The sequence below is a fragment of the Mirounga angustirostris genome, unplaced genomic scaffold (genome assembly GCF_029215605.1).
Source record: "Mirounga angustirostris isolate CCGP_5_RB_7025 unplaced genomic scaffold, mMirAng1.0.hap1 SCAF_14, whole genome shotgun sequence".
Classification (NCBI taxonomy): Eukaryota; Metazoa; Chordata; class Mammalia; order Carnivora; family Phocidae; genus Mirounga; species Mirounga angustirostris.
In genome coordinates this window covers 54,728,668-54,752,978 of record NW_026991722.1, presented here as the reverse complement: position 1 = coordinate 54,752,978, position 24,311 = coordinate 54,728,668, and the positions used below count along the sequence as shown (strand labels likewise).

The 24,311-nt window shown below is 41.0% G+C and overlaps 1 protein-coding gene across 2 annotated transcripts in view; it reads left to right on the top strand.

Moving 5' to 3' along the window:
* The window catches only part of EPB41L3 (erythrocyte membrane protein band 4.1 like 3), a 245,232-nt gene that overhangs the window by 52,495 nt on the left and 168,426 nt on the right, over positions 1-24,311 (top strand). The gene's annotated exons all lie outside the window — the stretch shown is intronic.

Here is a 24,311-nt window from a genome sequence, read left to right as displayed (position 1 = left end):
TGACTTGATTAGATTTTAGTTCTTTTATTTCTCCAGAAAGGGATTCTCTAGTGTCTTCTATGCTTTTTTCAAGCTCAGCTGGTATCTTTTTTTAAAAAAAAGATTTTATTTATTTATTTGACACAGAGAGAGACAGCTAGAGAGGGAACACAAGCAGGGGAAGCGGGAGAGGGAGAAGCAGGAGAGGGAGAAGCAGGCTCCCTGCCGACCAGGGAGCCCCATGTGGGGCTCGATCCCAGGACCCTGAGATCATGACCTGAGCTGAAGGCAGACGCTTAATGACTGAGCCACCCAGGCGCCCCCAGCTAGTATCTTTATATTCATTATGCTGAACTCTAGTTCCAACATCTTACTTATATCCATACTGATTAGGTCCCTGGCAGTCAGTACTGCCAAGTTTTTCTATCTTGTCCTTCTGTCCAGAGAAGAATAGATGAATGAGAGAACAAAATACTAAAATGGTAATGACGACCCCAGAGAAATATACACTAAACAAATGAGAAGGGACTTGAAACCAAAAAAAGAAGAAAAAAAATTAAAAGAAAAAAAAAAAAGAGAGAATATAATCAGACAGGTGAACAGAACAGAGTAATACACTGGATCCTGTGTGTACTTTGGTCTGTTTTTAAGAAAACTAGATCCCAAAATTGTAAAGAAAGAAAAACTTATATATGTACAAAAATAAAATTAAATAAAATGGAAGGATAGAATGTAACTTTAAAAATGAAAAATTAATGGGGCGCCTGGGTGGCTCAGTTGGTTAAGCGACTGCCTTTGGCTCAGGTCATGATCCTGGAGTCCCGGGATTGAGTCCTGCATTGGGCTCCCTGCTCGGCGGGGAGTCTGCTTCTCCCTCTGACCCTCCCCCTCTCATGCTCTCTCTCTCTCTCATTCTCGCTCTCAAATAAATAAATAAAATCTTTAAAAAAAATGAAAAATTAAAAGACAAAAATAAAAAAGAGAAGGAATATAAACAGACAGGTGAACAGAACAGAACAATACACTATATCCTGAGTGTATTTTGGTCTGTTTGTTAGAAGAAACTACATCCCAAAATTGTAAAGAAAGAAAAACTTACATATATGCAAAAATAAAATTAAATACACTGAAAGGGGGGCGCCTGGGTGGCTCAGTCGTTGGGCGTCTGCCTTTGGCTTGGGTCATGGTCCCAGAGTCCTGGGATCGAGCCCTGCATCGGGCTCCCTGCTCCACGGGAAGCCTGCTTCTCCCTCTCCCACTCCCCCTGCTTGTGTTCCCTCTCTCGCGTGTCTCTCTCTGTCAAATAAATAAATAAAATCTTTAAAAAAATAAAAATTAAAAAAATACACTGAAAGGGTAGAATGTAACTGTAAAAATGAAAATTTAAAAAAGACTTAAAAAAGAGTTGATAAGGGGTGCCTGGGTGGCTCAGTTGGTTAAGCGACTGCCTTCGGCTCAGGTTGTGATCCTGGAGTCCCGGGATCGAGTCCCGCATTGGGCTCCCTGCTCGGCGAGGAGCCTGCTTCTCCCTCTGACCCTCCCCCCTCTCATGTACTCTCTCTCATTCTCACTCTCTCAAGTGAATAAATAAATCTTAAAAAATAAAATAAAATAAAAAATAAAAAAATAAAAAAGAGTTGATAAAATAAGAAATTGGTTGAAAAAGGAAAGAGAAAAAGAATTGAAATTGAAAGACTAAAGAATCATGGGGGAAAAAACATGAATTCTATATACTATTTTCTCCTAGCTGGAGTTTTGTAGTTCTGTGTGATTGGTAAACTTGGTCTTGGCTGGATGTTCTTGCTGATATTCTGGGGGAGGGGCCTGTTGCACTGATTCTCAGGTGTCTTTGCCCCTGGTAGAATTGCACTGCCCTTGCAGGGGGCCAGGCTAAGTGTAAATGACTCTCTATTGCTCTATGTGGCTTTTGTTCCCTGAAGGCTTTCAGCACAGCTTTAGAGGATAAGAATGAACATGGCGGCCTCCCAATCTCTGGCCCCAGAGCTGAAAGACCATGCCCCCCCGCCACTCCTCAGTGTGCCCTCAGAGAAAAGCAGTCACTCACCCTTGTCTCCCTGGTCTCCGTCTGCACTCTGTGCTCACCCAGCCTGTGACTGATTGTTTCTATCTCAGGCACATGACCTTGTGACCCCGCTTCGAGTCTCCAAACTCTGCAGATTCATGTGGTGCACACCCATTCTCCTACTCCCAGGGGAGGAAGTGGGGATCTCTCTGGTTCTGCTGCTTGATGGGCCCCTGCTCAGAGAGCAGTTGCCCAACCAACCTACCAGTCACAGTTTATGGCAACTCTGAGCTGAGAGCCCACTCCTGGGCTCAGTCTTTGCAGCCGGTTTCGCTGCTCCGATACCTGGAACTCTGCTGCAGTGAGGCATCCCCGGTCTATCTGTGACCCCGAGGATCCTGAGACCACACTATCCCACCTAGGACTCTGCCCTGCTTCACCACCTGAGCACCATTCAGGCAAGGATGCCCCTCACTGGAGCAGACTTCTAAAAGTTCTGACTTTGGGCTCTGCTGCTGTATCACTTTCCGGTAGCCAGCTTCTGGAGGCTCCCCCACCGCCGCGTTGTCTATCTCCCCATATATCGCCTCAGACTCACCTCTCTGCACCTCCTACCTTGCAGAAAGTGGTCATTTTTCTATTTGTAGAGTTGCAGCAGTTCTTTTCTTATATCTCCAATTGAGTTCTCAGGTATTCAGAATGGTTTGATAACTAGCTGAATTCCTGGGACCAGACAAAACTAAGATCTCCTACTCCTCTGCCATCATGGACTATATCTGTCAAAGCTAGGATTTTGACAGTAACCTTCGTATAACCATTTGGGTCCCCCCGCATTTCATCCCATTTCCACCTACATTGACCTCATCCTGAGTCTCATGTTTGTCATTCCTTTACTTTCCTTTATATGTAATTTTATTCCATTCATTAGTATTCTGAAAGGGAAACTTAATTATAATTGTTTTTAACTTTCTAAAGGGACCTAATGTTGTGTGTAATCCATTGAAACTTTTTATTGAGAAGATTCATCTGTGTTGTGATATGCTGTACTACATCTGTTCTGTTCTATTTAATATTCTAATGTGTAAAATATACTATATTTATATCCTATCTTGTTGATGGGCATTTGGGTGTTTTCAGGATTTTACTGTTGTGAAAAGAGCTGTTTTGGCATTATTGAACATAACTCTTCATGCACATGTGCAAGAATCTCTCTTGGGTAGGAGTAGAATTAGTGGGTCATAGAGTGTATGAATGTTCAATATTAGGAGATAGTTCCAAATTCTCCAAAGTTGGTTTCCCCAATTTTAACTCTCATTGGAATGTGGATCCACCATCTTTCAACACTTGGAATTGTTAGATTTTTCATTTTTCCTAGTTGAATGGGTATAAAATGGTTATTTCATCGGGGTTTTAATTTGCATTGCTCTGACTACTAATGATATCAAATGCCTGTTCTCATCCTTATTGGCACATGTGTTCATTCTGCCATGAAATGTATATTCATATCTTTTGATAACTTTTCTGTTAGGTTGCTTGTGATTTTCTTAGTGGTTTGTAGGAGATGTCAAGCAAATTACTTGATCATTTCGGGATCATTCCTGCATCTATAAAAGTGGGGATGATAATACAGTGTTTATAGCATTGATTTTAGGGTTAAATTGATGTTTACTTATAGCACCGTGAATACTGGCACATAACATAATAGATACTCAAAAAAATGTTAGTTCTGACCCCCCTACTCAGCCTCACTTGTTCTGAAGCTTGCATTTGGTCGACTGGCTTTGTCAGACTTTGCCCCGTTTGCTTAGTGGAGAATCTTTGCTTATTGGTGTGGCCAGTGTGGTCCTGCTAATGTTGTACCTGAGGGAATAAAGCAAGTTAAATGAACCCCGACTCTTCGGGAGGAAATATAGGAAAAGACCGTGGAAGTGAAGAACTTCAGTGGGGTCCTTGGCCAAATGAAGGGGAAAAAAATGTCAGTATAATTATCATGTTGGTCTCAATAGCTCTGCCTGTGGATGTTTGGATTGTGTATTAGCATGGCCATCTGGAAAGCTAAGGATTTAAAAACTCCCCGTATGCATAATTAAACTGAAAATTTGCTAGCAAGCAAGAGAGTCTCTGATGATGCTTGGGAGCCAGGGGTCCAGAAGCCCTATGCCACATTAGGCTTCCTGTCTGCCTGCTGCTGGAAGCTCCTTCCACAGCCCTTTTGAGACTGCTGCATGGTCACGCGGAGAAGCTACACTGGGAACCAGGGAAACTATGAGGGGAAGAACCTGAAGGACACCGTAAGATGCTCTGCAGTTCCTGCTTCCTGTTCCTGCCTTGTGTTTTTTGAGTGTTGAATTCAAAGAGAGTATCTGGATGCAATAGTAAAAGAATCACTTTTAGTGCCCTGGATCTTTCTGTGTCTCATTGAGAATATTCCTGGAGGAATGGAAGCCAGACTGTCAGAGCTCCAGTACCTTTGAAATTGCTGCACTGCAGCATGCCATCTCTCATCTGTCTCTATCTGTGTTCAAAGTCCCTCTTAGGATTTGGAGGTAACATTTCTGTATTCCTAATGTTAATTCTACCTATGAGAAGTCACCGTTTTTAGTGATTATAACTCTGAATTCAATAAATATTTAAGCAATACCATGTGTAACTTCAACCAGGGAAATATGGAAATGATTCTTTGTGCAGGATGCTTCTTAAAATGTTTGTTCATTCAATGCTATGCTAATTGTTCTCTGGTTTTTTTTTGTTTGTTTGTTGGTGTTATTTTATTTTTTTCTGGTTTGAAAGCTCTGCTTTGCAGTTTTTGTAGGAAAATCTGGAATTGAGAGCAGATGCAGGCTAGCTCCAATGTCATCTCACCTTTGCCTCTGTCCTTAACCCGCCAGTCTGACTGACTAATTCTCTGAAATTCTTTGCCCTAAGGACACAGGCTTAAGGGCTTGGAAACACCTTTTAGCTGTGATGGCAGCTTCAATTTAGGAAGTGGTTAAGAGAAAAGTTTGAGCGCTCTCTAAAGACAAGAATGCCCGGTACTTATGCTTAGCCTTTGCAATTCACAATTTACAAATGATAATGTGTTTTCCTTTGTGCCGAGAATTACACAGAAGAATACTGAAATATAACTTAAATATATTTTGTAAGTAATTGCAAAAACAGCTTCATTAAAACACGAACAGGGATGAGACCTCAGAAGAATGGAGCTGCCCGTCAGTCAAACTGGGAACCTATTTTAGGCTCAAGATTCTTAGGTGTGTCTCCTCCGGTGGCTTTTGTAGGCCTTTTGTTGATTGTTGGGAAATGAATTTCAGTAATTGGTACTGGAAGTGAGTAATGAGCAAGCTGTATATACAGACACAGAGGTAAACTCAGAGAGATTTTTCAGTGGGTTCTGTTGAAACTTTCTGATCTTGATGTTTTTCACAAAGGGAGTCCCTAATGTTTGAGAAGGGGCTGTTTTCTCTCTATGTCAGCTGTCTCATCCTGAGGGACATGGGCCCTGGCTGAACAGAAATCCCAACCCTTTCCAGCCAACTCCTGGGTTGCTAATTTCTCTTGATTCTTTTCTTTTCTGACAGTAACTTTCAAAAACAATACCACTCATTACCCAGGAGATTATGGTGTGATATTGGGAGCATTATTTCAATTTTTGTAGTATGTTTTCCTTTAAATCTCTAATTCTGAAACATTTCTCACATTTTTTTCCGGTGAATCCAGAAATTTTTGCAGAGAAAATAAGCATGCCTTAGCAGAGCAGTTTTGCTTTACAATGAACTTTGATACAATATACCTTTTAGTTGCAAATCAGTAAGAAATTATTTGTCCAAAAAGCCCAAATCTTGCACCTGGATATGATATGTATCTGTAGTTTTATTCACATTTTATGTGTAAGGCTATTAAGACCTAGGGAGGTTGTGAATTGCTCCAAATTGAATAGGAAATGGCAGAACAAACAGAGGGAACTAAGAACAGAAACCAGGTGTCTTCACAGCAGCTGGGAACTTCCCCTACAAACCACCATCCCTCCTCTGCTGGTGGTGATCTACCTGAAATAGTGGGCCTGCACTGGAATCCAGTAGGAGCCTGGAGAAATAATGACAAAGGCAGGTTCTGAAGGGCTTTTACAAGGTGAACAGAAGAGGATAGAAATGATAGAACAGGCCATACGAGTTGTGTTGCAGCTGCTAGATTCAGTGGTTTGCTAAGAGGACTCACAGGACTGAGCATACAGTTGTGCTTACGGCTAAGATTTATTGCAGTGGAATGACACAAGGCAAAACCAGCAAAGGGAAAAGGTGCATAGGGCAAAGTCCTGGGAAAACCAGCTGCAAGCTCCCAAGAGTCCTTTCCCAGGATAGTCACATAGGATGTGCTTTGTTCTTCCAGCGACAGACTGTGACAACACATGTAAAATGCTGTCTACCTGGGAAGCTTATTACAGACTCAGTGCCCAGGATTTTTACTGGGGGTTGGTCACATAGAGAGCCTCTGCTGTGCACCTGTCAAAATTCCAGACTCCCAGAAGAAAAGCACACATTTGGCATAGACCACATCATTTTGTACTAACAGTTTAGGCACAGGGAGCCACCCCCATCAGTTGGGGAGCAGTGGGAACTCTCCCCAAATCCAAGTTTCCAGACAGCAGCCAAGGTCAGCCTTGCAAGGGGGACTCTCTAAGGACAGCATCTCAGGCCTCCTGTGGTAACTCAGTTACACAGGAGCTAGGGTAGTTAAATTGTTTCAAAATATAATCTGATTTCATCAGAGAGAGTTGACAGGAAGAATAAACAGGTTGGAGGTAAGGAGTGAAGGAATAGGAAGATATTTTCAAGTCTCGGAGATGAAATACATGGGTAGGTTTCTGGGGCCTGTGTGTGGGGGGGGGAGGTTTCCCCAGACAGAAGAGGATTATTTAGGAAGAGTGGCTGGATGGGAAGAGGAAACATTCTACATTCTGAATATATTAACTCTGAGATGACAGAGGAATCAAATTAGAATTTTTTTTTTTACCACAAATGAAATACATTCAAGATATTGGTAGATTACGTTAAAAAAACTGATTCTTTTTTTTAAGATTTTATTTATATATTCATGAGAGCTAGAGAGAGAGAGAGGCAGAGGCAGAGGAAGAAGCAGGCTGTCTGTGGAGCAGGGACCCCAGTGCAGGACTCGATCCCAGGACCCTGGGATCATGACCTGTGTTGAAAGCAGACACTTAACCAACTGAGCCACCCAGGCGCCCAAAAAAACTGATTCTAATATGACATTCATGTCTATGATACATTCCTGTGTCGTGCTTATGGAATTAGAGTAAATCACATAATTAAAGAATTACTGTTAAGAGGGAATTTTGACTTTGTATTAGCTGTGAAGGACACGCTGTTAAAAGACATAATTTTAACATGAAAATATTATTAAGGTTATTAAAAAGTATATATGTTAGGCAGTTTTTTCTAAGGACCTGAATTAGCTTCTACTCACCACTCGTTGAAATTGGTAATTCTTTACCCAAGTTGTCTAACCTGGTCTTGATTTAAAAAAGCCAACAACACATAAGTAGCTAATTTTTCCTTATTTGTTTGTAAGTATTATGTGAATAATAGAATTATAACAAGAATTCCCTAGAGTTGGGCGCCTGGGTGGCTCAGCTGGTTAAGCAACTGCCTTCGGCTCAGGTCATAATCCTGGAGTCACAGGATCGAGTCCCACATTGGGCTCCCGGCTCAGCGGGGAGCCTGCTTCTCCCTCTGACCCTCTCCCCTCTCATGCTGTCTCTCTGTCTCTCTCTCTTTCTCTCAAATAAATAAATAAATAAAATCTTTAAAAAAAAAAAAAGAATTCCCTAGAGTCCCCCCCCCCTCCCGCCACCATGGGACAAAGGTCCTGATGGGTATAGATTTAGCATGAGAACATTGGAAATGATGTCTTTGAGGGTAATGTGAAATACTGTGGAGCCTGTCAGTCTTTGTACCAAACCAATGAAACAGTGTGTGTATACAGGCTTCTAAACATCCTAACATAAAATCTCTTTCTCACTGATTATCTATATAATCTGGGCAAATTTCAGCCATGTAGCAGTATCCATGCCATATCTCTAGCCCCACAGTGGCTTCCAAGAATCCATAGTTATATTTCCTTCCTGTAGTTATTAAATTAAATATTCAAATCCTGATTTTTGCTTTTGATCAGAAGTGGCACCATTTTATTTAGCCAAAGCAGCTTTTTTTATATTCCTCATGTGTGTGTGTTTTTTAAAAGAAGCTTCTCTCTTATTTGTGGGGGTAGACAATCTAGTAACAGGTTTGGGGTAATTTTTTTTTTTTTTTTAAGTAGCTCCACACCCTGTGTGGAGTCCAGTGCAGGGCTTGAACTCATGACCCTGAGATCAAGACCTGAGCTGAGATCAAAAGTCAGGCGCTTAACTGACTGAGCCACGCAGGTGCCCCTTGGGTAATTTTTAAAATTGCATATGTGTGTGGGACAAATGGGGATGAGGTGGTTGTACAGTAATATGAACATAACTACTTCATAAATATGTATTGTGGAGATGACATTCTTATGTTACACAAATTGGATGCGTCAGAATTTTAAATGTCACCTTTGGATTTAATTCAAGAAGTTCCTGACTGGCATTTTCCTGACTTTCCTTAGAAGGGACCCTGTAGCCACAGAAACTTGTTTTCAGTTCCTAGCTGCCAAGGAGCGAGGTTTCTCCCCTTGCCTTGTCTGTGCCCTCCCAGTTCCCACCTGCTCCTGTCCCCCTGAGCTCGTGCCATCTCTTCTGGATGTCAGGACTCATGGCGGCAACAAGTGGGGGGATGGCTTGGGGGAACCCTTCATGCCACGTGGTCTCACAAAATGGAATACCAAGGACATGATAAGAGGATTATCTTCTTTATCTTCCTTTGACTCTCTTATGTGTTGTGGATTGTTAAACCTCATATCCTGCATGCATTGCTCTAAAGCACACTTGAGGTAGCCATGCCTGTTATTAAAATAGAATAAATGGTGGAGAAAGTCAGGGTTAAAAGACAATATGGAAGAGAAAAATAAAGCCAGCGCAAGCTGAGCGGGACAGATGCATACCTCAGGGCCTCGTGCAGTGGACAGAGGTAGGCTGCAGATTTGGTTCTTACGTTCCTAGCAGTGAAAGTGAAGAGGGAAACATGGTCAGTGACAGATCTGAGACATCTGTAAGATAAAAACCTAAGTTTTTCTAATGCTAAAACCTAAGAGGAGTTTCTTCTGTGGGTGCTCTTACAGGGTAACATAAAAGACAATGATCTCACCAGCAACCTTGTAACAGAGGTAGCGAGACTCACATGGCTATGCTAATGACCTCATCAATATGTACTTATTTACATGCTGCACAAGCCTCACTGAGTAGCTGCAGTTCTAAAATACAATGATTCCAAATACACAGTTCTGTCCAAAAGGAAATTTAGAAGACTAGGCAGTCCTCATATCCTTCAGGCAATTATATTCATGGATGTATTTCTCCCAACTGGGCTTTTGATAAGAATTATTCAGCACAGACCCTTGGTTTATAATCTCTGACTAAAACAGAGAGTGCAGTGTTGACAAAGTATTTGGGACTCAGTCAAGGAAGGATTGAGTTCATTTTCTCTAATGAAATTTAAGGACATATCCCTGAATGGATGGCCACTGTGGCTTCGCTCAGAGATGAGGGAGGACCCACAAGCAGGGATAAAAGTCTTCCTCCAGAAATAATTCTGGATCCACTTCAAGCCAACATGGATTGCGATTCTAATTCAGGTTGCCTTACCTCTATAGCAGTAATTTGGAAAAATAAAAAATTTGGGTTAGGAGTCACAGAACAACCACATTGCCTAGAAAGGAAATACCATTAAAGCATATGTGTTATGCCCACTGGAAAAGAAATCTTAAAATGCATCATGCTGAAATGTAATTAACTATCCACAAGTTACGAATCCTTAGGGGACTAGCATTTGGTATACAATGGACTGAACGAAATAAACCCCAGACATGATGCTTAAATTTTGATCACATTCCTTATTCTTTCAGAATAGAGACAAACAAACCTATAGAACATTTTGCATTCCTTTCTCTAAGGAATAATTTTTTAATAAGCAGGCTAATGTAGTTGAAATGGAATTTTATTCAACATTAACTAGTGCTTCAAAGTGAGGAAGTAGAGAGCCAAAGTATGTTTCTGATACCTCTTGGAATGCTTCCAAACATGTGCATGACCACTTTCTGCACAGTATATGACTTTAGAATGCCAGAAATTTTTCATTTTAACCTTTAAAGTGTGCTAGTGTAATAGAGAAGCCCATTACAAAGCAGTGTACCTATTAAAATTCTCCCTGGTACTGGACTTATATTCAGAAGGAAAAGTCTCTAAAAAAAAACTTGGCATTTGATAAGAAACAAAATACAGACTGTTCAATACAATGAAACCTATTTTATTTCAAGGATTACAAAGTTAGATGGAAAATGCTGATAAGGCTCGCTTTCCATAATGACTTTAGTCTGCTCCTTAACCTTTGACATCGTCTGCCACATCTCTGTTGCCAGGCAACAGTGAAGCAATAAAACCTGTGTGAGTAAAGAAAGTTCCCAACATAAGAATGAGTTGTATGCTAGAAGCTCATGAGCCACTTATTTAGAATTCTAAATACATTTTTTCATGTGAAAAATATTAATGGCAGTTGATTATCCAGACCAGCCACTATGAGCCTACTCGCTATGCTCATGAAGTATTGAAAGGCAGCACCATTCCTATCCAGAATGAATAATTTCATGGTTCTCGTCTCCAAAATGCCAAATTCCAGGATATGAGAAAATGCCACTGAACAGCCAAAATGGATGTTACAAAGTCCTCGTATTAGAGCATGATCTTAGTCAGAGAAACAGATGAATATATAGCCACGCACAAGAATACCATGTATTCTTTTTTTCAATATAATTTTAACAGATCGTGTTATTTGATGTGAAGAGTGAGAAAGGATGATACAAGGAGGAGCAGGGACAAAAATTCAGAAGCAATTGCTGACCACCTGAATGCAGAGGAAGATAGAGAAAATCTGAGACAACTCAAAGCAAGCTTGCTATTGCTGAGTACTACTAGGTCCTAAGCTCCATCTACCACTTGACATCTCACACTGTGTTTTACCTCCTTGTAAGAATTACAGTAACCATCCTATCACCAACAAAATAACACCCCTTTTATTTATTTTTTTATAAAAGATTTTATTTATTTATTTGACAGAGACACAGAGAGAGAGGGAACATAAGCAGGGGGAGTGGGAGAGGGAGAAGCAGGCTTCCCGCTGAGCAGGGAGCCCGATGCGGGGCTCGATCCCAGGACCCTGGGATCATGACCTGAGCCAAAGGCAGACGCTTAACAACTGAGCCACCCAGGCGCCCAAAATAACACCCCTTTTAAAGATGAATGAATCTGTGCATTTTAGAAAGTTGGAATCATAAATAGTTAACATTTGCAAGAAAACAGCACTGACTCTAAGTTTTGAAGGGATACATCTTCAGCTCTAAGCGAAGCTCATTTAGAGTAACAAAAACTGAGATTTCTGTATAGCTGACTTTACTATAGAAATGCAGCAGTTTAATTAGACATATGATGTATGAGATGTTGCCATGGGGAAACATATTATGAATTCCAACTAGAGACAGCAGATAAACATCCCCCACTCAGAGGCATTGAAATTTAGCTATAGAAAACTATCTGCTCTTGGGAAATATACAGAAAAGAGAAATGTTTCCACCTTTCTGTAAGAGAAAAACACGTCTCTCAGTTAGTCACCAGGGTGTTGTGAACTGTGTAGAAAACCCATTTGCCCCTAAAGAGGCCAAGAGCGTGCCCCCCCCCCCATCCCTCAGGTGGGCTGCTCATTCACAATGGGAATATCCCTAATCTGAGGACTAATTTATATATTACACCTCAGCAATATTTTAATCTATTGTTCACGAGCCCTGCTGATTCTTAATTGCTGTTTTGGTCATGCACACAGCAGTGACAGTAATTCCAAATTAAAAGGTGAATGATTGGTATTAAGCATTGGGTTAACGTCACACAGTAATTGCCAATACTTGCTAAAAATATCTGGAGGCAGCCACCACCTCTTTAAAATGCAGCCGTCTAACTAAAAATGTTCTGCTTACCAAAATGGAGTCTGCCGTTACTGTTTGGTTTCATTATTGCTTCCTCTAGCGTGCTTCTATATCTGCAGGCCTAATTTTGAGTATTCCTGTTCCAGATTACTGAAAATTGTTCCAAAATGCTATGCAGTCTTGTTGAAAGGAAGTGTTGCCCAATCAGATCTACAGATTATAATCAAGATACATTTTGTAAAACTGTATTTATGGAAATGTGCCTTGGGAGATTCCATAGCCAGCACTGAACTTAATCTTTACACAGTTCCTCAAGTTTTAATACCGGAAAGTTTTGATTTCCTTTCCTAATTTTTCAGTTTGAGTTTCTTAGAGAATTCCTTAAGTTCAAGGCATGTTGGGGCTATGCCAGGTCTCTTGGAAGTGTCTGATAAGAAGTGGTGAGCGCACAACATTCAATAACAATGTCTTAATTTGGAAATTCAGGGGTGAAAATTTGGATTTTAAGAGTGAAATCTGTAACATGCTTCCGCCATCTCGGAGCCTGAGAATGATTTGAATGATACTGCTTGAAGATGCCTTGGGGAAAGTTGCAGCTTCCTTAGTCTCTCCTGTTGACAAACAATCCTTATCACCTACAGATGTTGTGCATTGAATCAAGGCTTGAGCATGGGGGCAGCTGGCAAATGTGGCTATACCTCTGGGAAATCTGGATCCATATTTCATGTTTAATGTTTCAAAAACATCCTTTGATATGTCAACAAAGCCTTTCCTTTCTCATACCTGATGTTTTTTTCTAAACTATTCAGAGGACTTGGTAGAAACCATAGTGGAGAGAAAAGGGAAGCTCTTGGGTATGGATGGGATGGTACTCAATTAAGGAGCAGTGGTCTTCACGCTTTTTGCTCTGTACCACCTAAAACATTTGAAAACTAGGTGTCCCTTGCACATTTTCAAGCTCACATCTAAAATCTTCGTCTTAAATTTAAATGGTTTCAGATATAATTTCAGATATCATGCATATATTGTGCTTTTTATAATCAAATAAATACATCACTTTTTTATATGTACCTTTTAAAAACCACAGCAATTGGCTATCCGTCATCTATTTCACAAGTACAGGGACAGACTTTTCTTTTACAGACATTTTGTGTCTTTTCTTTTCCTCCTTAAACTTCTATTTCCATTCTACTTCCTGCACAGAATCCTACCCTAATGTATTATTTTTATGCTTGAGAGTATCTTATTGATTACCTATCAAAATTCTCTGCAATAAAATGGGTGCATCAATTGAAATTTGAGCTTCATTTTTCATTTTATGTGGCCATAATATTCTAAATCTTAGAACTATTTTCTGGACTAAGCGATCAGTGCAATTATTAGCAGTAAACACTTTAGTGTAAACAACACACATATCTTACAAACTATGATAAATACTAAACATAAAAAGTAATCTGTTATTGCAAATTAATCTCTTAGTAAGACAAAGAGAGCATTTTTTTCCATTAGTTCATGTATTTGTGGGTAAATATTATGTATTGCTAAAATAAGACATGGCTGAGCAACATTTTCCTTCCTTCCTCCCTCCCTCCCTCCAACTCACCTTCCCTTTCTTTTTTCTTTCTCTTTTCTTTTTTCTTTATTTCTCCCCTTCCTTCCTTCCTTCCTTCCTTCCTTCCTTCCTTCCTTCCTTCCTTCCTTCCTTCCTTCCTTCCATCAATCTAATTTCTTAGATAAATACAGAAAAAATTATTGAGGTACAAAAGTGGATGCAAATGGCAGAAGTTCCATATTATGGCAAATATCCCCCAATTCTTGGAACTAATCTATTAGCTACTTCATTCTGTCCTTCAATTTGGTTGAAAGGAGAAAATTAGAATTTACTTGAGTTGCAGAATATTTGTTAATCCGTTACTGAAGCAGTTCCAACCACTGAAGAAATTTCCTTTGTCCAAAACCAAAGGTTTGCTATCCTGGAAAAATGCACTGTGGAGATTGGGCCTGGGGGCTGGTTTGCCTTTGCACTGCTAACAGGAGGAAGGGGTTGCTAACTGGGAGGTAAGAAAGGAGAACCTCAGATGGCTGTTGCTTTCTCAGGCAGATCAGTTTTAGGGTCTAGAAGTTGAGAATCTGGAAACCGAGTCCCTTAAAACTAGATAAGTGCCAGCATATTCCTTAAAAAAAAAATTGTGTGCTCCCAGAGGCATCCATAGTTCAGTTTAAAGACCATTATTGCAGATAATGAATATTTTGCTATGTGATGGTTTGTTTGAGGGAAAAGTTCAGGTTATCAATTTAGTTGCCCTATACATGTCACCATTATTTGGAAAAAAAAAAAAAGCCCCATTAGGAAGAGTTCTGATGTCCATGTCCCACCCCACATTATCTGATGTCTCCCCTCTTCCCTTACTACACAGGCCTTGAGAGGGGCTGTGGGTGGCTGCAGGGGATGGGGTGCCACTGGTGACAGGAAGTTCAGTAGGAGTGGAGCAGCTGGGAAAAGAAGGGAGAATTTTTATTTCTTTGGGAACTTAGATGAAAAACTGAGGTGATAAAAGTGAGCTATCTCTACTTTCTGACCCATTACTTCCAAACTTATTGTTATATATTTAGCGGGGGTGAGGGGCAGAGGAAGAGAGAGAATCTTAAGCAGGTTCCCTGCCCAGTATGGAGCCCAGTGTGGGGCTCGATCTCACCACCCTGAGATCATGACCTGAGCTGAAAATCAAGACTCAGAGGCTTAACCAACTGAGCCACCCAGGCGCCCCCAAACTTATTTGTAACTAAGCTCACCTTCTGTCCTTCCTTCTCATTTCTGAGAAGGAGAGGTCCTTCTGGGTTCACCTGTGTTCACAATCCCACCTCCTTCAGAGCTTTGCCCAGAGACCCACCATCTGTTCCACATTCCAACCTCCAATTCCCTATGATTCTTTCCCCTTTAAGTATGATTATACTCAAGTCTGTTTCATCCTTTGTTAATAAAAACCTTTACCCTTATCCATTTCTTGCTAGCATTTTGTCTCTCTCCTTCCTTCATCTATTTCCTCACCTCTAAAATGGCAGTAATAATAGTAGTTACATTACAGAGTTACTGAGAGAATGATACATGCAAGATATAGAGCCCTATTTTCCCCTGCAAGATGGCAGTAAGTTAGTAATTCTTATCATCGGCCACGTTTATTGATATTTCAATGTCTGCATTTTTTGACCTCTCTTCAATCCACTGAATTATTTATCCCCAAAACTCAACTGAGATTGCTCTGGCAAGGCCACTTGTGATGGTTATATTCTAAATCTAGCAGACTCTTCTCAGTCCTTATTTTCTGGATGATTTAGCTAGCTCTACTCAGTCAATCTCCGTGACACCTCCTTCTTGGTTTTCCTCTTGGCAACCTCTCTGTACCCAACCCTGACCAAAGGCTCCATCTTTGGCCCAAGTCCTTATTTTTACCCATGTTGTCTCTGGATGGGGATTTTATACTGACTCGTGGTCTTAACTTTATAATTCCAACTTTCCCTGAGCTTCAAGCATTTCACTAATTGTTAGAAATATGAACTAAATGCCCCCTTCACCACGCAGAGCCAACATGTACACAACAGAATCTGTCATTTATCTAACACTCTTTCCTGTCTCGCCCCACAACATATTTCTTTGCCCCACGTCTCCTTGATAGGTAAATGGCACCACTACTCAGTGAGGTATTACCTAAGCTAGAAATCTAGATCTGGTACAGATCCTTCCTTTCATTGTGAGTTAACTTAGTCAAACTTTGTGCATTGACTGGAAACTGTGTCAAGAAATGGGACATCAATGGTATGTATATATATATGTGTGTGTGTGTGTGTGTGTGTATAATGGAATAATATGCAGCCATCAAAAAAACCCCTGAAATCTTGCCATTTGCAACGATGTGGATGGAACTAGAGGCTGTTATGCTGAGCGAAATAAGTCAATCAAAGAAAGGCATCTATCATATGACCTCACTTATTTGAGGAATTCTTAATCTCAGGAAACAAACTGAGGGTTGCTGGAGTGATGGGGGGTGGGAGGGATGGGGTGGCTGGGTGATAGACACCGGGGAGGGTATGTGCTATGGTGAGCGCTGTGAATTGTGTAAGACTGATGAGTCACAGTCCTGTACCTCTGAAACCAATAACACATTATATGTTAAAAAAAAAAAAAGATAGTAGGAAGGGAAGAATGAAGGGGGGGAAATCAGAGGGAGAGACGAACCATGAGAGACTATGGACTCTGAGAAACAAACTGAGGGTTCTAGAGGGGAGGGGATGGGGGGATGGGTTAGCCTGGTGATGGGTATTAAAAAAGGCATGTATTGAATGGAGCACTGGGTGTTATACACAAACAATGGATCATGGAACACTACATCAAAAACTAATGATGTATGTTGACTAACATAATAAAAAAAAGAAATGGAACATCAAGTCCTGCCAGGTTTTTTTCTGCATATTTCTAAATCCCTCTCGTTTTTTCCATCCCCACTATTAGTGCCCTGCTAATTACTTAATTTAAGAATAATAACTAATTTATTAGTATCAATAGTTATTATTTCTTGCTTAAAGGATAGTAAAACTCTTCTCCTTGGTGGCCCTGACACTAACCGACCCTCTGTCTCTCCAGTCCTTTCTCCCACATGTCGTCAGAACAATAGCTCTAAAATAGAAATCTAACCGTGTTGCTCCCCTCACTACTAACCATCACCAACAGGTTAAAATCAAGGACTTACCTTGATATACATAGTCGTCAGTCACTTAGGCCTTACCTGCCTCTGTTCAATTTTTTCCCATCTTCTCTTTTCACAGAGTTCCCCATACTCCTGGCTATTTCAAGGATCCTGTGCCTTTTCTAATTCAGTTATTCCTTCTGCCATCCCCTTCCCCATCATCATCTCATCCTTCTTTGCTGTCTAAACTCCTGTTCATCCAGAAACACTCAGCTCAGGCTGTGTTAGATGCTCTTGTAGTAGTACTTTGGCCTACCTCCAGCAGAGCATTCCCTGTATTAAATGATTTGTTCATGTCTGTTCTCCCATTAGACAGGAACATGTCTATTTTTCCCTCCAAAGCCAGAGACCAGCTCTCTTTTATCTGTTTTTGCTACTCTAATGAAGTACAAAGTCACACAGTGAGTGCTCAATAAACATCTGAACAAAACGGTAGGAAGGGCCAGGAAGGTATCGGGGGTGTCTGAAAGAATCCAAATTGGTAGTTTGCAGGCCAGAGCTTTGACAACTTCTGTAGGCTTTATGGAGGGAGAAGATTTGTGCAAGTGGCTAGTCATAGGCTGTTCATCATTATCATTTCCAATGTTGTTGCCATCATCACCATCAGCATGGTTAACACTGATTGGGTTTGTATAATATGCCAGGCATATTACTCTCCTCATATGGTTTATTTCATTTAGTCATTCTTTCCAGCTCCATGAGGTAGGTATCCTGCCTTGTCCCTTACTTATTGATGAGGAAACTGAGCTTTAGAGAAATTGAGTAACTTGCCCAAGGTTACACAGCCCATAATTGGTTGAGTGAGAAATGGAACTAGGTCATACAATTCATTCTTCTTTTTTTTTTCTGCAGGAATTTGCATTTTATTTTTTTTTAATTTTATTATGTTAGTCACCATACAATACATCATTAGTTTTTGATGTAGTGATCCACGATCCATTGTTTTCGTATAACACCCAGTGCTCCATGCAGTACGTGCCCTCCTTAATACCCGTCACTGGGCTAACCAATCCCCCCTCCGCCCTCCCCTCTAAAACGCTGTTTGTTTCTCAGGTCCATAGTCTCTCATGGTTCATCTCTCCCTCCAATTTCCCCCCCCATTTTTCCCTTCCTTCTCCTAATGTCCTCCATGTTATTCCTTATGTTCCACAAATAAGTGAAACCATACGATAATTGACTTTCTCTGCTTGACTTATTTCACTTAGCATAATCTCCTCCAGTCCCATCCATGTGGATGTAAAAGTTGGGTATTCATCCTTTCTGATGGCTGAGTAATATTCCATTGCATATATGGACGACATCTTCTTTATCCATTCATCTGTCGAAGGGCATCTTGGCTCTTTCCACAGTTTGGCTATTGCGGACATTGCTGCTATGAACATTGGGGTGCAGCAATTTTCACTACATCTGTGTCTTTGGGGTAAATACCCAGAGGTGAAATTGCTGGGTCATAGGGTAGCTCTATTTTTAAATATTTGAGGGACCTCCACACTGTTTTCCAAAGTGGCTGTACCAACTTAACATTCCCACCAACAGTGTAAGAGGGTTCCCCTTTCTCCACAACCTCTCCAACATTTGTTGTTTCTCTCCCTGTCCATTTTTGCCATTCTAACTCGTGTAAGGTGGTATCTCAATGTGGTTTTGATTTGGATTTCTCTGATGGCTAATGATGATGAACATTTTTTCATGTGTCTGTTAGCCATTTGTATGTCTTCTTCAGAGAAGTGTCTTTTCATATCTTCTGCCCACTTTTTGACTTGATTATTTGTTTTTTGGGTGTTGAGTTTGAGAAGTTCTTTATAGATTTTGGATATCAGCCCTTTATCTGTAGTGTCATTTGCAAATATCTTCTCCCATTCTGTGGGTTGCCTCTTTGTTTTGTTGACAGTTTCCTTTGCTGTGCAGAAGCTTTTTATCTTGATAAAGTCCCAAAAGCTCATTTTTGCTTTTGTTTCACTAGCTTTTGGAGATGTATCTTGAAAGAAGTTGCTGTGTCCGATGTCAAAGAGGTTACTGCCTATGTTCTCCTCTAGGATTTTGATGGATTCCTGTCTCACATTGAGGTCTTTCATCCACTTTGAGTTTATCTTTGTGAATGGTGTTAGAGAATGGTCGAGTTTCATTCTTCTGCATGTGGCTGTCCAATTTTCCCAGCACCATTTATTGAAGAGACTGTCTTTTTGCCATTGCATGTTTTTTCCTGCTTTATCCAAGATTATTTGACCATAGAGTTGAGGGTCCATATCTGGGTTCTCTATTCTGCTCCAGTGGTCTATATGTCTGTTTTTGTGCCAGTACCATGCTGTCTTGGTGATCACAGCTTTGTAATATAGCTTGAAATCGGGCAACGTGATGCCCCCAGCTTTTTCTTTTTCAAAATTTCCTTGGTGATTCGGGGTCTTTTCTGATTCCATACAAATTTTAGGATTGTTTGTTCCAGCACTTTGAAAAATGTCATTGGAATTTTGATCGGGATGGCATTGAAGGTATAGATTGCTCTGGGTAGCATAGACATTTTAACAATGTTTATTCTTCCGATCCATGAGCATGGAATATTTTTCCATGTTTTTGTGTCTTCTTCAATTTCTTTCATGAGTGTTTTGTAGTTCCTAGAGTATAGATCCTTTACCTCTTTGGTTAGGTTTCTTCCGAGGTATCTTGTGGTTTTTGGTGCTATTGTAAATGGAATCGTTTCTCTAATTTCTCTTTCTACAGTTGCGTTGTTAGTGTATGAGAAAGCAACTGATTTCTGTGCATTGATTTTGTATCCTGCCACATTACTGAATTGCTGGATGAGTTCTATTAATTTGGGGGGAGTCTTTTGGGTTTTCCACATAAAGTATCATGTCATCTGTGAAAAGAGAGAGTTTGACTTCTTCTTTGCCAATTTGAATACCTTTTATTTCTTTTTTTTGTCTGATTGCTGTTGCTAGGACTTCTAGTACTATGTTGAACAACAGTGGTGAGAGTGGGCACCCTTGACGTGTTCCTGATCTGAAGGGAAAGGCTCTCAGCTTTTCCCCATTGAGGATGATATTCACTGTGGGTTTTTCATAGATAGATTTTATGAGCTTGAGGAATGTTCCCTCTATCCCTATACTCTGGAGAGTTTTAATCAGGAAAGGATGTTGTATTTTGTCAAATGCTTTTTCTGCATCAATTGAGAGGACCATGTGGTTCTTTTCCCTCCTCTTATTAACGTGTTCTATCACATTGATTGATATGCGAATGTTGAACCACCCTTGTATCCCGGGGATAAATCCCACTTGGTCGTGGTGGATGATCCTTTTAATGTATTGTTGGATCCTATTAGCTAGGATTTTGTTGAGGATTTTGGAATCCATATTCATCAGGGATATTGGTCTGAAATTCTCCTTTTTGATGGGGTCTTTGCCTGGTTTGGGGATTAAGGTAATGCTGGCCTCATAGAATGAGTTTGGAAGTTTTCCTTCTGTTTCTATTTTTTGAAACAGCTTCAGTAGAATAGGTATTATTTCTTCTTTGAATGTTTGGTAGAATTCCCCAGGGAATCCATCAGGCCCTGGACTCTTGTTTTTTGGGAGGTTTTTGATCACTGCTTCAATCTCATTACTGGTTATTGGCCTATTCAGTTTGTCAATTTCTTCCTGTTTCAGTCTTGGCAGCTTATAGGTTTCCAGGAGGGCATCCATTTCATCCAAATTACTCAGTTTATTGGCATATAGTTGTTGATAATAATTTCTAATAATTGTTTCTATTTCTTTGGTGTTAGTCATGATCTCTCCCCTTTCATTCATAATTTTATTAATTTGGGTCCTCTCTTTTCTTTTGGATAAGTCTGGCCAGTGGCTTATCAATCTTATTAATTCTTTCAAAGAACCAACTTCTAGTTTCATTGATCTGATCTACTGTGTTTCTGGTTTCTAATTCATTGATTTCTGCTCTAATTTTAATTATTTCTCTTCTAATGCATGGCTTAGGCGTCGTTTGTTGCTTTTTCTCTAGCTCTTTAAGGTGTAGAGTTAGTTGGTGAATTCGGGATTTTTCTATTTTTTTGAGTGAGGCTTGGATGGCTATGTATTTCCCCCTTAGGACCGCCTTTGCAGTATCCCATAGGTTTTGGACCGATGTGTTTTCATTCTCATTGATTTCCATGAATTGTTAAGTTCTTCTTTGATTTCTTGGTTGACCCAAACATTCTTGAGCAGAGTGGTCTTTAGCTTCCAAGTGTTAGAATTTCTGCCAAATTGTTTCTTGTGATTGAGTTCCAGTTTTAGAGCATTGTGGTCTGAGAATATGCAGGGAATAATCTCAATCTTTTGGTATCGGTTGAGACCTGATTTGTCACCCAGTATATGGTCTATTCTGGAGAAAGTTCATGTGCGCTCGAGAAGAATGAGTATTCTGTTGTTTTATGGTGGAATGTTCTGTAAATATCTATGAGGTCCATCTGGTCCAATGTATCATTCAAAGCTCTTGTTTCCTTGTTGATTTTCTGCTTAGATGATCTGTCCATTGCTGAGAGTGGAGTATTGAGGTCTCCTACAATTAATGTATTGTTATCAATATGACTATTTTGGTTAACAGTTGGCTTATGTAGATGGATGCTCCCATGTTGGGGGCATAGATATTTACAATTGTTAGATCTTGTTGGATAGACCCTTTAAGAATGATATAGTGTCCTTCTGTGTCTCTTATTACAGACTTTAGTTTAAAATCTAATTTGTCTGATATAAGAATTGCTACCCCAGCTTTCTTTTGAGGTTCGCTGGCATGGAAGATGGATCTCCATCCCTTCACTTTCAGTCTGGATGTATCTTTAGGTTCAAAATGAGTCTCTTGTAGACAGCATATGGATGGGTCCTGTCTTTTTATCCAGTCTGCAACCCTGTGCCGTTTTATGGGAGCATTTAGGCCATTCACGTTGAGAGTGATTATTGAAAGATATGAATTAATTGTCATCATGTTGCCTGTGAAGATGTTGTTTTTATAGATTGTCCCTGTAAATTTCTGTTGTAGATCACTCTTGGGGTCTTTCTCCTTTTATAGAACCCCCCTTAATATTTCTTGCAGGGCTGGCTTAGTGGTCATATATTCTTTCAGTTTCTGCTGGTCATGGAAGCTCTGCATCTCTCCATCCATTCTAAATGAAAGCCTTGCCAGATAAAGTATTCTTGGCTGCATGTTCTTCTCATTTAGTACCCTGACTATGTCTTGCCAGGCCTTTCTGGCTTGCCAGGTCTCTTTGGATAGGTCTGACGTTATTCTGATGTTCCTCCCTCTGTACGTAAGGAATCTCTTCCCCCTAACTGCCCTTAAGATGGTTTCCTTGGTTCTAAGATTTGCAAGTTTTACTATTACATGCCAGGGTGTTGGCCTTTGTTCCTTGATCTTGGGAGGGGTCCTCTCTGCCTCTAGGACTCGAATGTTTGTTTCATTCCCCAGATTAGGGAAGTTCTCAGCTTCGATTTGCTCAGATACATCTTCCAGTCCTCTCTCTCTCCACTCCCTCCGGGATTCCAATTATTCTGACATTGGAATGCCTCATGGTGTCACTTACTTCTCTGATTCTATTTTCATGGATTCTGAGTTGTTTCTCCCTGGCCTCCTCTTTTCCCTTTTTATCTATTATACTGTATTCCAGATCGCTTATTCTCTCTTCTGTCTCAATTACCGTAGCTGTTAGATTATCTAGATTGGATTGGATCTCATTGATTGCATTTTTAAGTTCTGCCAATTCACCTTTTATTTCTGCCCTTAGAGACTCTATGTTGCCATTAATTGAGTTCTCCATTCTAGCCATTGTCTTCACAATTGCTAGCCTGAATTCCATCTCCGACATCTTGGTAATGTCTGCATCCATTTGTAAATCTGCAGCATAAGTCATAATCTCTGAGTCTTTTCTGTTTTGGGGGCTCCTCCTCCTAGTCATTCTGTTGATGGGTGTTTGAGGGAATGTACAGAGTCCAAATTATTGACCAGAACCCAAGCAAGATGCACCTGTTTTCTTGGGACCTTAGGGTTGCTGGCCTCTTGTTTTCCCAGCCTGTCTTCTGGGGGACGGGCCTGCTGCACTGTTACCAGGCAACCCTGTTCGGTTGGAGTTGCCCTACCCCCTGTGGCGGGGGATGGGCTCAGCGGGAATCAGTTTTTGGGGCTTTTGTTCTCTGGTGCCTTTCCCTGGCGGCTTTCTGCGTCTCTTCCGTGAGTCAGAGCAGAAGAGACCATTTCCAACCCTCTGCCTCAGAGCAGAGAGATCACAGTCTGTTTTTCAGTGAGCTCTCCAGGCCACACTGTCTCTGTTTCTGTCTGAGCTGCTATAAACTGCAGCGTCCTGGGTTGTGCGCCCCTCCGCAGCGCTCCCAGTCCTGCCTCCAGGTCGGGGCACGTCTCTGCCCTTTGTGCTTCTAAAACTGCCAGCTGCTCCCAGTTTGCATGCGTGCGACCCCGCTGCTCCGGGATTCCGCCCTGGGGGCTGCCCTAAAGTCCTTTCCCTGCCGCTACTGGTCTGTGAGTCTGTGCCCTTCTGCAGCGCGAGGCTGTCACTCACTGGCGGTGTAGGATCCCCACGGCCAGGCTCCCTCCTGCTGCTGTTTATCCTCCGATTTCTGCCCGCAGAATCACAGCTCTCCACTTTCTACCTCAAAACCAACTGCCTGCGATATTCTGTTTGTAGAGATCCAGATCTTACATCTCAGGCTGGTTTTGTGGGTGCTCAGAGTGGTCTGGTAGATATCCAGCTCAATTCCGGGGACCAGTTGAAATAGAGTCCCCTACTCCTCTGCCATCTTCCCCCCCCACAATTCATTCTTCTTTTATCTAAGTTGGCTATGTTCCCCATTTTTGTAACTGAATCCAAAGTTAAGCTGCCCATCACTAGAAGGGCCAATACTCAAGAGACGAGTGTTGACTGGAAAGGAATATAAGCTTTATTCAGGAGGCTGGCCACCCGGGTGCAAGTCTGACTCTTGTCCAAAAGCCAACGCTGTGGTTTTTGCCTTGCCAAGAGGGCTTTAAAGGGTGAGGGGGTCATTGATCAGTAAAGGGGCACAGTGGCCTCTAACATTTGCTGATTCTGTGTAGATTTAGTGGTGCCTATTTATAGCTTTCAGTGCTTGAGGATTGTGTAAGAGATCTAATTCCTGTTCTGTGATGGGCAAGGGCTTTCTTTTCTCCTCCTAGAAAGGAATATAAGATTTCTAGATACACAAGGAAGGTTAGCAAGTCAATGAACTTAAGAACATCTATTAAAGATCACCATGCTGGCTAGGAAGATCAAGGTGTCCTCATTGTCATTGTTTAACTTCTGTTCATCCTTCAAGATATAACTCAGTTTGGATACAAAGCCAGCAGCTAGGCAATTTTTCAATCATTTATGTGTCTTTTTTAAAAAATATTTTATTTATTTATTTGACAGAGACACAGCGAGAGAGGGAACACAAGCAGGGGGAGTGCGAGAGGGAGAAGCAGGCTTC